At 43.2% G+C, this 12,183-nt stretch overlaps 1 protein-coding gene across 9 annotated transcripts in view; it reads right to left on the reverse strand.

Annotated features, from left to right (window-relative positions):
* LRRC31 (leucine rich repeat containing 31) overlaps positions 1 to 12,183 on the reverse strand; it is a 39,508-nt gene that overhangs the window by 15,105 nt on the left and 12,220 nt on the right. For 5 of the 9 annotated variants that reach the window (XM_053390502.1, XM_053390501.1, XM_053390500.1 and 2 more), the window contains one exon: positions 10,960 to 11,048. The exons of 1 other annotated variant lie outside the window; for it this stretch is intronic. The gene's annotated coding sequence lies outside the window, so the exon portion shown is untranslated. Of the gene's footprint in view, positions 1 to 1,209; positions 1,321 to 10,955; positions 11,049 to 12,183 lie in introns of all 9 variants that reach the window. 3 more of the 9 variants (XM_053390503.1, XM_053390499.1, XM_053390506.1) reach the window with 2 other exon arrangements.

Below are 12,183 nucleotides of genomic sequence, written 5' to 3' on the forward strand. Positions count from 1 at the left end.
AGCTACCTGGCCGCCAGGTTCATGCAGCACGAGACCTTTTAATCTCTGGTTGAGGAGGCACTGCCTGGTTAGCCTGTAGCTCCAGCAATGGTGCGGTGGGAAGGCAATGAAGTTAACTGCCCCTTCCCATGGCTTCAGTTAGTATTGAGCTGTCCAAGAGGAGAAGCTCCAGCCCCAGAAATGAAATCATGGAAAGGGAGGTGTTTCCCTATATAATTGTGGAACCTTTAAAAAGCAGTGGTTGTTGGAGTAGTTGTTGAGGAAGGTCTGTAGCTCACAGGTAGAGCTTCTGCTTTGAATGCAGAAGGTCCCGAGTTCAATCCTTGGCATCTCCAAGTGGGGCTGGGGGAGACCCCATCTGAAAGCCTGCCAGACATAAGAACAACCTGCTGGATCAGTTCAATGGCCCATCCAGTCTAGCATTCTGTTCTTACAGTGGCCACCCAGATGCCTATGGGAAGCCAGTGAGCAAAGCATGACACACACATTACTACTCTCCCCTATTGTGGTTTCCAGCAGCTGGTATTCAGAAGCATTGATGCCTACCCACTTGGCCCATGACACTGTTTGGGCCAAGCACACCTGCCCTAAACCTAATAATTGAGGCTAGTATTATACTGTGCTTGGAAGCTCCAACCATCAGCTGTGGATGACACTGAGTTCAATAGAACAATGGTCTGACTCTATAAGGCGTGTTCTACAAGCTAGAGATAGCACAGTGGTCTAGGCATTGCAGCACTCACCTCTGCTTATACTTCAGAGGGACAGGACTGGGGGTATATCTGGGTTATCAGGCCATGCTTTTGTAGGAATAATATAGTCAGAAAGGGAATGCTAGTGACTATTTTCCTTTCTCAAAGACATGCAGGACATTGTTTTCCAAAAGCATGTTTTACTCAGGTGCTGAACTCTGCAACTATGATAAGGTCTTGTGCTTTCTTGTGTGATTTTCAGAAGAAAACCTAGCTTCTGAATGCACAAGGAAACAGGTTTCATAAGTTGTTTTGCATTCACATCGTACAAAGCACAGAAGCCTTTACAATGGAAGTTATCAAGTTACTAATGACTGATTTCAAGGAGGGCAGATTCTGGCCACGGAACTGCTTGGGTGTTTCTTGTGTACACACCATCTACAAATATATTCCTTCCACTTCGTCACCATGATATGCCAGAAGGGGAAGGGACTAGGTGGACAGAAGAAGGACCGACCCTTAATGGGGACAACCTCGTTAGCTGCATCCCACGCAGCATCCTCCTTTGAAAGATTAGCGTGGATTTTTGTACTTTGCCTCATCATGACTCCTTAATCCGGCATATAGTCTAAGGGAATAATGCCATTAGAGGATTAATGCCACAAGTTGATTTGAAAAAAAGGATTTGCAAACACCAAAATCCTATATTGCATGCACTTAATCATGAAGTATTATTTTGAGGATTTCCTTTTCAGTTTAGTAGTGAGTCTAGTCCAGCCTAGGTGGTACTTCCCAAGAAGACACTCATTTCTGCCATCTCAACATAAAAGATTACAGTTCAAAGGCAAAGAGCCCTCTATAGTATCAGACATACCCTCCAACATTTCTCTGAGGAAAATAGGGACGTCCTATTCTACTATTTGGTCCTATTTGACCAAACTGCGGGAGGCAGTGGAAGACAGGAGTGCCTGGCGTGCTCTGGTCCATGGGGTCACGAAGAGTCGGACACAACTAAACGACTAAACAACAACAACATTCTACATTATTATTTTACTATTTATACCCTACCCATTTGTCTGGGTTGCCCCAGCCACTCGGGTGGCTTCCAACATATTAAAAAAAATCATTAAACATTAATCATTAAAAAAAAACTTTCTTATATAGGGCTGCCTTCATATGGCTTGGGAGTCAAATAACTCCATACCCTCCAACATTTCTCTGATGAAAATAGGGACATCTTAGGGAAAAGCAGGACATTCTGGGATCATATCAAAAACTGGGATGGCTTCTGTAAATCTGGGGCTATCCCTGGAAAATAGGGAAACTTGAAGGGTTTGATCTGATGCACATATATAGTTCCTGTTCAAAGGTGCCTCAGTGTGAAGACAGCAGCTCCAGTCATGTATTGATTTGTGCCTATGGGTCTCACCACCCATGAAAAGAACAAGGAAGATTTTGTTGATGAGAGAGCTCTGTGTATACTCTACCTATGCACTGAAGATCAGCCCCACCAAAGGAAACCAGATTGGGGCTCATGGATAAGAGCATCAATATTCCCCATGGGAAGGGCTGTTGCTCAGTTGTAGAGCGCATATTTCGCACGTGAAAGGGCTCTAAGGTTTAGTCACTGGCATCTAGCAGTAGGGCTGGGAAAGGCCCCTGCTTGAGACCCTGGAGCAGGGTGGTCCAACTTTTCATACCGAGTGGGCTGCAAGAGTATTTCAATATGGAACCCATGGGCCACACACTGCCTTGTCGCACTGGACAGCGGGAGCCAGGCCAACATTTGATGCCCCCCCTCAATCTTTCCAGAGCTGGCTAAGCAAGGCACAGGGCTATGGGAAGGAGGTGTGAGGATCTGGCAGGGCCCTAGAGCTCTCCTACCTCCTTCACAAAGCTGGGCTTTGGGAAGGAGGCAGGAGGACTTAAGGACCCTATCAGAGCCCTCATGCCGCCTTCCCAAAGCCAGCACTACAAGGGCTGAAGGCCACAAAAAGAGGCCCTGAGGGCCACTTGCAGCCCTTGGACTATTCATTGGACCACCCTGCCCTGAAGAGTCACTGCAGGTCAATATAGACCAGTTGGAGAGACTATTAATCTGACTTAATATGAGCAGTGTGTGTGTGTGTGTGTGTGTGTGTGTGTGGGCTTGAAATGTGAAAAAAGTGCTTAAACTTAAACTCTGTGATGTGTTCCTCTCTTACTTGGATAGAAGTAAATCCCATTACATCTGAAAGATGTACAGCCGCAACCACAGGGCGATGATCTCTACGGAGCAGACTTGGAAGGACGAAAGCTTCACCAATAGGGAATGGGGTAGAAAAATTGTGGACAGACAGCAGCCAGAATGGAAACACATCAAACTGTGATGATGTTTACCAGGAATTGCAAAATTGAATTGAAAAAGAGCAAGAGAATACAACCGCACTGCATTTTAAGCCTGTAATGTGTACTTAGCCTTAGTTTAGTCATGCTAAGGAACCTGTATGTATCTCCCGAGTGTTTCTTTACCGACACTGAGGTGCTGATAGGCACATGAAGTCCCCATGCCCACAACTGCTCCTTCATTCGCCTTAAGGAATAAAAGGGCTGAGGAAATGAAGGCATTATGCACACGGTACTTTGTCTGACCTTGCATGCCATCAAATCTGTGCTGGAGAATGTGAGCATGGGGATGGTGTCCCACGGTACATACACTGTTTCCAAGTGATACATCTAAAACACACCTGATATATAAATAAATTGGTGGCTAGAAAATATTTTCCACAGGATACATTACTCTCAATTTTACCCATGGACCGCCATATGTCCAGATTTTAATGTGCTCTGAACTAATTTTAAGATGTATTTTAATTAATTGATTGCCTGGTTTTATGTTCTTATGTTCTTTGTATACTGTGTTAGTTTTATGATGTTTTATGATGGTTTGCACATAACACTAAGCCAAGCTATGGCTCAGTGTGAGTATGTGGGTTCTCAAAGGGAAGCTCAAGGCCACTGTACTCTTCATCAGTCCTGTTTCTGCTCCATTAACTGGAGCTAAGCTATGGTTTGGATTGGTGTGCCATCTGAACCCAGGCTCATGGTTTGCCTCATGCCAAACAAACCACAAGCTGTAACCAAGGTTTCTTCTTGGTTTACAAGCTCATGATTTGTCCAGAGGGGACAAACCACGAGTTTGGATGATATGCTAAGCCAAACTACAACATATTTTGTGAGGTAGTGTGAGAACCAGAGAAAGAACACAGTGCCCACGATCTCCTCTCCAGGAACCTGCGCTCTCATATATGTTTGTGCTTTGCCATGATTTGAACTGAGTCATTATTTCACTAATCCTTACAACGACCATGTAAAGTAGGTCAATATTATTACCTCCATTGGGGGTATTTTTGAGGCTCATATCCTGAGTTTACAGTCAAGGCAAGCTTTGAAAAAGCTTATTTCCAGCTTCATTGCTCAGCCTGTTAGTTCCTACACTACATTAGCCCTTAATATATCAAAAGTAATCCCCTTGCACTGAAGCATTTGCATGAATAAGTAATCTGATGAGTTCAATCAAGGCCTGCAAGCTACATTAATTGCCAGAGGCTAATTAAAATCATCATGACTAAGGATCACTGATGCTTCCATCTGGAATACAGATGTTTGGCTTGATTAAGGAGAACTCCACTGCCATGGCTGTTTAATAGGTCACATTTTAAATATTACTTATGATGAATATTAATGCCAGCATCACTTTATTTCCAGTTCATGAATCATTAACTAAATAGAGCAATATTAAATATAATTAGTATATGGATTTACAGATCACAGTAAAAGTACACAGAGATAATACAGTACTAGAGAATTACTATTGCTTTGTAGTGTTAACACTGAATTGTTTTAAAACATTGTATGCCCCTGACTTAAGCTCTTAAGGACCAGACTGCATGTGACATGAATCACAAGGTTTGACTTGAGTGCATGATCCCTTCCCTCCCAAAACAGATAGTCCAGCAAGGCCTATTCAGATCTGAATCCTTTGATTGGGTTTAGGGGGCTTTAGCTCTTAGCCACTAGCTGTGGCCCTGGTCTCCCTCCCCCCCAATGCACATTGTGGATGAGGGAGAGTCCTGAGGCTTGAAGGGCCATATTTTGCTCTCAGGTCTGAGGTTCCCCACTCCTGACATAAAAGGAGCCCAGCTGGAGTGGGCCAACAGATCTACCTAGTTTAGCATTGAAATATACTCAGAGTCGCAAAGTGATTTCATGCTCTTTATTCAGCTCATAGGGGTGAGGAGGAATGAATGAATGTCCCCTCAAAGTATCTGCTTTATATACATTATTTACACAATGGGCTGCACATGATTGGCTAATTCCGGAATTCTACTGTAAGCCAATCAGGTTGTGGATTCACTTCTATCTGGAGCATGATTGGGTAGTTCCTGCCAACCAATCATACTGCTGCATTGTTCTAGGACCAATCAGACTGCTGCATTCTGAATCCTATTGTTCTAGGACCAATCAGACTGCTGCCTTTTGGATCCTATTGTTCTAGGACCAATCAGACTGCTGCAGTTTGGATCCTATTCAACTCAGTACATAACAAGCATCCTTTTCTCAAGAGCTGCCTGCCAGATGCAGCTGGGAGCACACAAGCCAAGCATGAAGTTGACATTTCTCTTTTGCTCCCTTAGCAGGAAGTGCCCTGGGCAGTATTGTAGAGCAGAGATTCTGATCCTTCTTTTTCACCAATGAAGCAGAAGGCTAAAGATTTTGTTGAACTTTTTGAGAAAGGGTTTAAGACACCTTAAGCAGGTTTAGTGATTTGAACTAGGTTTTAGTGATTGTGCTGAACAGATGTCAGATGTTGTCCCTTTCAATAATAATAATAATAATAATAATAATAATAATAATAATAATAATAATAATTTATTATTTATACCCCACCCATCTGGCTGGGCTTCCCCAGCCACTCTGGGCAGCTTCCAAAAAAATATTAAAATACTGTAATACATCAAACATTAAAAGCTTCCCTAAACATAGTTTCAAGTGAAATGTGAATGTGTTCTCTAAGTGTCCCTAGAAACTAAGAAAATGCCCTGGCACTTTTGAAAGAGAAACGTTAAGGAAGCAAATGCAAATATATGGAAAGGGGGTCTGGCACAGCCAGATCTTCAGACAGAGGCTAGTGTCTCAGTACAGATAGTCCGGAAGAGGATGTTTGAATAAAGTGACCTTTAAAAAAAATAGCCACAGGAAAGATCCAAGAATGATAAAAACTGGATTTTAAGCTCTTTTGCAGCAACTCTGTTGCACATGCCAACCAGAATGCCACAATTAAGGTAGACAAGAATTAACCTAGGGAGTGTAAAAAAGAAACAGAAAAGCACGCAAGTCCTGCTGGGCTGTTAAGAAGCAATTAATTCAGGTCTCCAGAAAAGCTCATCTGTCTGACATTCCCACCCACATGTATGTTTGAACTTAAGAGCATTGTGGTCACTGTTGCCAAGCAGCTTGACAAAGCTTACCCATTGTATCAGATCCAAGCACCATCTAGAATTAAATAAGGTGACTGGAATCAGTAATGGGGGTGGAAGCAGGGCAGTAAACTGAAACTCAGTCCCAAGAAGATGAGGATTGTGTTGGTAGCTATTTGTTCAGGAAGGTGGTGTTCAAGATGTCTTAGATGGGACTGCACTTTCCCTAAAGGATCAGGTAATAGGGCTGGGCGTACTCCTGGATCCAGCTTTGACACTGGAAGCCTAGGTAAGCTTGGTAGCCTCTGCAACAAAACCCTTTGCATCCTCTCCTGGGTGGAGATAGCCTGTCCACAGTCATACATGCACCAGTATAATCTAAGGTTGACTGCTGTAATGTGTTCTACAGTACATGGGACTGCCTTTGAAGACCATTCAGAAACTTTGGTTAGTTCAAAAAGTGGCCACTAGGCCAGGGGTGGCTAATCTGTGGCCCTCCTGCTGGATTACAATTCCCACCATCCCTGACTTTTGATCATGCTGGCTGAGCTAGTTGGAAGTTGGAGCCCAAGAACGCCTGGAAGGCCAGATGCTTCATACCCCGGAGCCAGGCTGTTGACTGGGACCAGTTGGAAGTATATCTCCCCAGTATTGAAAGAACTTCTCTGGGTTCCACTCTGCCTGTCAGTATATGGTGGTGGGTTTGCAAAACTACTGGCTTCATTTCATTATTTATTATTTAGTCCCTGCTCCCCCGATTGCAGCAAATATTATGTGTGTGGAACCTGTTTAAATTCTAAACATATCTGATAGTGGAAGGGTAATGCCCCTCTCTTTGCTGAATTTCATTATAGTTTCTGTCAGGAACCAGCCTAAGTTCCCTGTTTTACCAGGCCAGAGTCTACTGGACCTTGGCTCACAGCAATGACTTCATCAATCTGTGCTGGAGCTAGAAAGCCTCAGTGCCTGCTGATGGCCCTGTGATGAGTTCCTCGCTCTCACTGCCCTCCCAATCCCTGCACTCTCCACAGGATGTGCAAAGCGTCAGACCCATACCAGGCATGCCACCGCAGTCCATGAGCATAATGGGTAGTATTCTAGGGCTGCCATATGTCCAGATTTTCCTGGACACTACCGGGATTTCGAAGACATAAGTGACGACTAGGGAGAATTTCCCAAAGGTGATGGTTTGCCCTGGGTCTTTTGGCATTTTCATTTTTGAAAATGCTTTTTGAAATATGGTGACCCTAAGTATTCAATTAAGTTTTACCCATGGTATACCCGTCAAAATTAATAAATGCAGCTAAGTTTTAAAAAAAAGGTAAAGGGACCTCTGACCATTAGGTCCAGTCATGGCCGACTCTGGGGTTGCAGCGCTCATCTCGCTTTATTGGCCGAGGGAGCCGACGTACAGCTTCCGGGTCATGCGGCCAGAATGACTAAGCCGCTTCTGGTAAACCAGAGCAGTGCATGGAAATGCCTTTTACCTTCCCGCCGGAGCGGTACCTATTTATCTACTTGCACTTTGACGTGCTTTCGAACTGCTAGGTTAGCAGGAGCAGGGACTGAGCAACGGGAGCTCACCCCGTTGCGGGGATTCAAACCGCCGACCTTCTGATCGGCAAGTCCTAGGCTCTGTGGTTTAACCCACAGCGCCACCCGCTTCCCCTGCAACTAAGTTAGGTCCATTGATTTCAATGGGTCTATGTTGGGCAAAATTTCATTGAATGCCACCTTGTGGTTCAGTTAGATGCATTCCAAGATGGCATGTATGCATGGAGCACACTTAGGACCGCATTATTATACCAGCAGCTACGTTCTCCTGAATGAATCTACGGGGCCCAAATTTGCATAGAAGCCTTTTAGGACAGGGAACCAATATTAGCTCAAGGGCCACATTCTCACGTGGGCAACCTTTTGAGTGCCACACGGCATTGGTGGGAGAGGCCAGAGGAAAAAGAAGGCTGAGCAATGGTTGTTACCCTTACAGACTCATACAGTAATTTACATTTTACACCCAAACACCTGTCCATCCTCCAACTGACCAAGCAATAGACATGATGACATTTCAGCAGCACTTCCAGCCAGGTAAAAACTCCTGAAGAGGGCATCGTGCAGAGCCAGTGAGGGGCATTGCCAGGCAGAGAGGTCTGGAGGGCTGAATTTGGCTTTCAGGCCTGACATTTCCCTCCCCTGCTTTAGGGAGTCAGGGGCACATGACGTCAAAAATTGAGGGCAGGCCTAGCATCATCTGGCATAACAGGTGACCCAGTAGATTAATCTTCTTATTAGTTTGTAAAGTTTGATTACAAATCCAAGGTACAGGCAGTAAAGCAGTCAGTAGCATAGCGTGGGGAGTGCAGGGTGGGCCGGCCGCACCGGGCACAACATCTGGGGGTTAGGGTTAGGGGGCGCAAATCCACGGGTTAGGGGGCGCAAATTATTTGCCTTGCCCCGGGTGCTGACAACCCACGCTACGCCACTGAAAGCAGTATGCATCATTCCCATGCAAGTCTGGTGAACGCAGAAGAAGTTTGAGCAAGTACAGTAATAGTAGGAAGTGGCATATAACAAGGTATGCAGGTCTTTTCTGGGGAAGGTCAAAGCCAGACTTCAGTTAGTGAATACTGTACTGAGAAAAGGGAGATCAGGGCAGAGTTAGCCTTGCGTGGGCTGGGCCAAGTTGTCTTCAACCGACTGCAGCTTCCAGTTATATGTCCTTGGCAAGGGAGTGCTTCTCTGAAACCAGACAAGGGGGTGTTGTCAGTATTAATCACCCCAGTTCTAATTGTAATGTGTCAGGCTACCTGGAACAGGTAATTTGACCTGTCCCTACATCTCACTAAGAAATGGATAACTTGTGAAGAGGCCCTTAGCATCTCAGTTCAGCCTGAGAGGTGTTAACTAACTGACAGGGAGAATTAAAGAGTAAACTGTGAGCTTGAGCAGTATAACCATCTGATCCGCCTGTTAGCCTCACAGTGTGCTTAACAGCACTTTAATCTTTCCAGCCCTACAGGATAAGTAATTATGGGGCAACAGACCTGTCATGTGGCAGAAGTAAACAGCTTCTTAAAAAATCAATTGTGGACTGATAACAGTCAGAACAATTGTGATCATTTTTCTGTTGCCAAGTGCATAATTTCAGGAACAATTCAGATTTTCAGAGGACGCACCAATTGCCTTAAAGACTAACACCAGCTTAACAGGTTAAATGTTAAAATAGGTTTATCAGCTCAGTGGAATGTGCTACTTGTAAGTAATTATGTGTTGTTTTTTTACAGCCCTCCTGAGAGATGGTCTGGGAGAAGGGCCTGTGATGTCAGAGTGGGGAGGGCTTAAACACAGGGATGAAGGCTAATCAAGATAAATTGAGTTTGTATTTAAAGCAAAGTCATCGTTAGTTAAGAGTTTTTTGATGGGCTAATCCCAATGTGTCTTAAAAGCCAACCAAGCGACACAACCAGCCTGAAGAAAAGATCCACAGCGAAGTCACAAGCTCTTGGATATTCATACAATCTTGCCCAGTTTCAAAACTGAGGTCTTGGCAATTGCTGTAAGTATATACAATGGCTAATGATCGTAACCTATATGGAACATCAGGGTAATAAAAATGCCAGTTGTTTTAATATTGCCTGTTGAGAAAGTGGTTGCTTTACATATGGAACCTGGCGCCAGAAGTAATGTTCAGATAATCATCTAATATTTATGAATAATTGACAGTCATTTAAAATTGTTATTTGTTGTTATTGTGTTTGAGTTATTTTTAATCTTATAAATGGGATTGGCCAAATGTGGAAAGGCAGGGCACAGATGTTTTAAACAAATAAAGTAACAGCTTGTTGAATTTATATTTCTAATTTTTAGCAATGCTGTAATTATCTCTACATGGTGATGCTATTAGTGGGGTACAAGACAAGCAACCTTTCCACAAGTCAGTTAATTTTGAATCCTTGGACTGGATCATGACAAATTTACATCCCATTGATTGTGATGTGTCTACTGTAAGCATTATTCAAGTCTTGATTCAACCCACTTAATTTAAACCAATGTAACTTTACTAACTACAGAAGCCATTTAAAACCAAGAACTCCAGCTTATGGCTTGAGGATCAATTTGTATGAATTGTATTTCCCCCTGCTTTTTATTGTAAACCACCCTGAGTACTTTGTTATAGGATTGTATGTGGATACACATCATAATAATTCAAGTATTTTTTCTGAGAGAAGGCATGAATGAGGTTGGGATAGGTGCAGAAGTAAGTTCTGGAGCTTTTGTTAAAGGCAGCATATTCTCTGTTGATTCCCATGATCTTACAGGGAATTTCTGAAGAAGCTACTTAAAATCTCTTTCCCATCAATCTAAACACAAGAAAAATTACTCTGAACCTCTCTTACCTAATTTACTATAGCATGCTCTGATTCTTGGCTTCACTCACTCACTTTCTGTCTTTGGACACATCCACACCATACACTTAAAGAACATCCAACACACATTTAAAACACATGACTTCCCTTAAAGAATCCTGGGAGCTGAGGCTTGGTAAGTATATGCAAATTGTAGTTCTGGGAGGAGAAAACTACAGTTTCAAGAATTCTTTGAGGAGGAGCCATGTTCTTTAAATGTATGGTGTGGATCTGCCCTTTATCTTCTACTTCCTGTCTTTGATCAGCATTAGCTCCCTTTTGTTCTGGGAATACACCAAATTCATTATCTTGTTCACAGCAAGGTTCCTTTCCCAAAACTAATAATAATAATAATAATAATAATAATAATAATAATAATAATAATGCCTCCACTGTACTTACTTTACACCAGGGCTGATGGGAGTTGTAGTCCAAAACAACTTGAAGGCATCAGGCTGGCTGAACTAGAGCCACAAAGATTGAACCTACAACTATATAAATACAAAGCATGAATTAGCACTTAAATATGCTCTCTTGCGCTAAAGATTCTAAAAAGGTTTCAGAGATGGACCTTGGCTGTACATATAAAACTGAAAGTTAATTGAAGGGAAAAGAGTAAGCATTTTCAACAGTAGAACATATGTCACCAGATAAAGAGCTTAGACTTTTGTTTATTTTTAAAATCTGTTTCTTCAACCCTCTGCACAGAATGGACACACACACTTTTGGGCTCTCATAACATGATTAACTGTATGGAAGTGCTTTTAGTCCATAAAGATTCTGCCCTTCCACCCTTTGCCTAATAAACCGAGACAGAATTAGCACTAGGTGAGTGGTTCTGCCTGCTGCCAAGAAGGGTTTGCTGAGGGTAAAACTCTAAAAGCAGAGATTAACTTGTCTTCATCCCTATAATGTGCTGTACAGTCCGGATTTACGGAATAGGATCAGCAGAGAGTCCTACACAAATGCAGTCTTGGACAGCTGGTGCATATTCTTTTACACAAACCCAGCTTCAAGGTTCTTAGCTATTTCACAGTCCTTATCTGGAGGGGCCATAGCTCAGGGAAGATCCCCTCATCCTCATGCGTAAGGTTCCATTTTCAGTACCTACCATCTGTACCGGAAAGGACCTCCAAAAACTGGAGGTCTACAAGAGACCCATGCCTGAGACCTTAGGTGGTTGCTGCCTGTTGTGTTAGATGGCTCAGTGGACTGGCACAATATAGTCCGGCATTCTGTTTCCCCCAGTTTCCAACCTGAGGCCTATGGCAAGAACAAAGCTTGGAGATGAACAAACCATAAGTTCTGGTTCACATGTAACACTAAGCCAGCCTCTCATTTGTTTCTCCACAGCTTTAGAAAAAGGAGCAGTCTAATACATGCAATTTGACCAGTGTGCAATGCCAGCCTGCTTGTTTGTTCAAGCTGTTATACTTCTTCTTACCATGACAAGCACACTGGGTCTGAAAATAGCTTATCATATATAGATGGTACCTCCAGAATTCTTAGCTGATTTCATTCTGGCAGGGCCTGGGAGGTAGTCCTTCAGATAAGCAGGACCTGTACAGTTTTATATTCCTCTCATGTATCATTGATATTTACAACATATCTGTTCTATTATAAATC

This window comes from Podarcis raffonei, chromosome 5, assembly GCF_027172205.1.
Source record: "Podarcis raffonei isolate rPodRaf1 chromosome 5, rPodRaf1.pri, whole genome shotgun sequence".
In the NCBI taxonomy this organism is placed as follows: domain Eukaryota; kingdom Metazoa; phylum Chordata; class Lepidosauria; order Squamata; family Lacertidae; genus Podarcis; species Podarcis raffonei.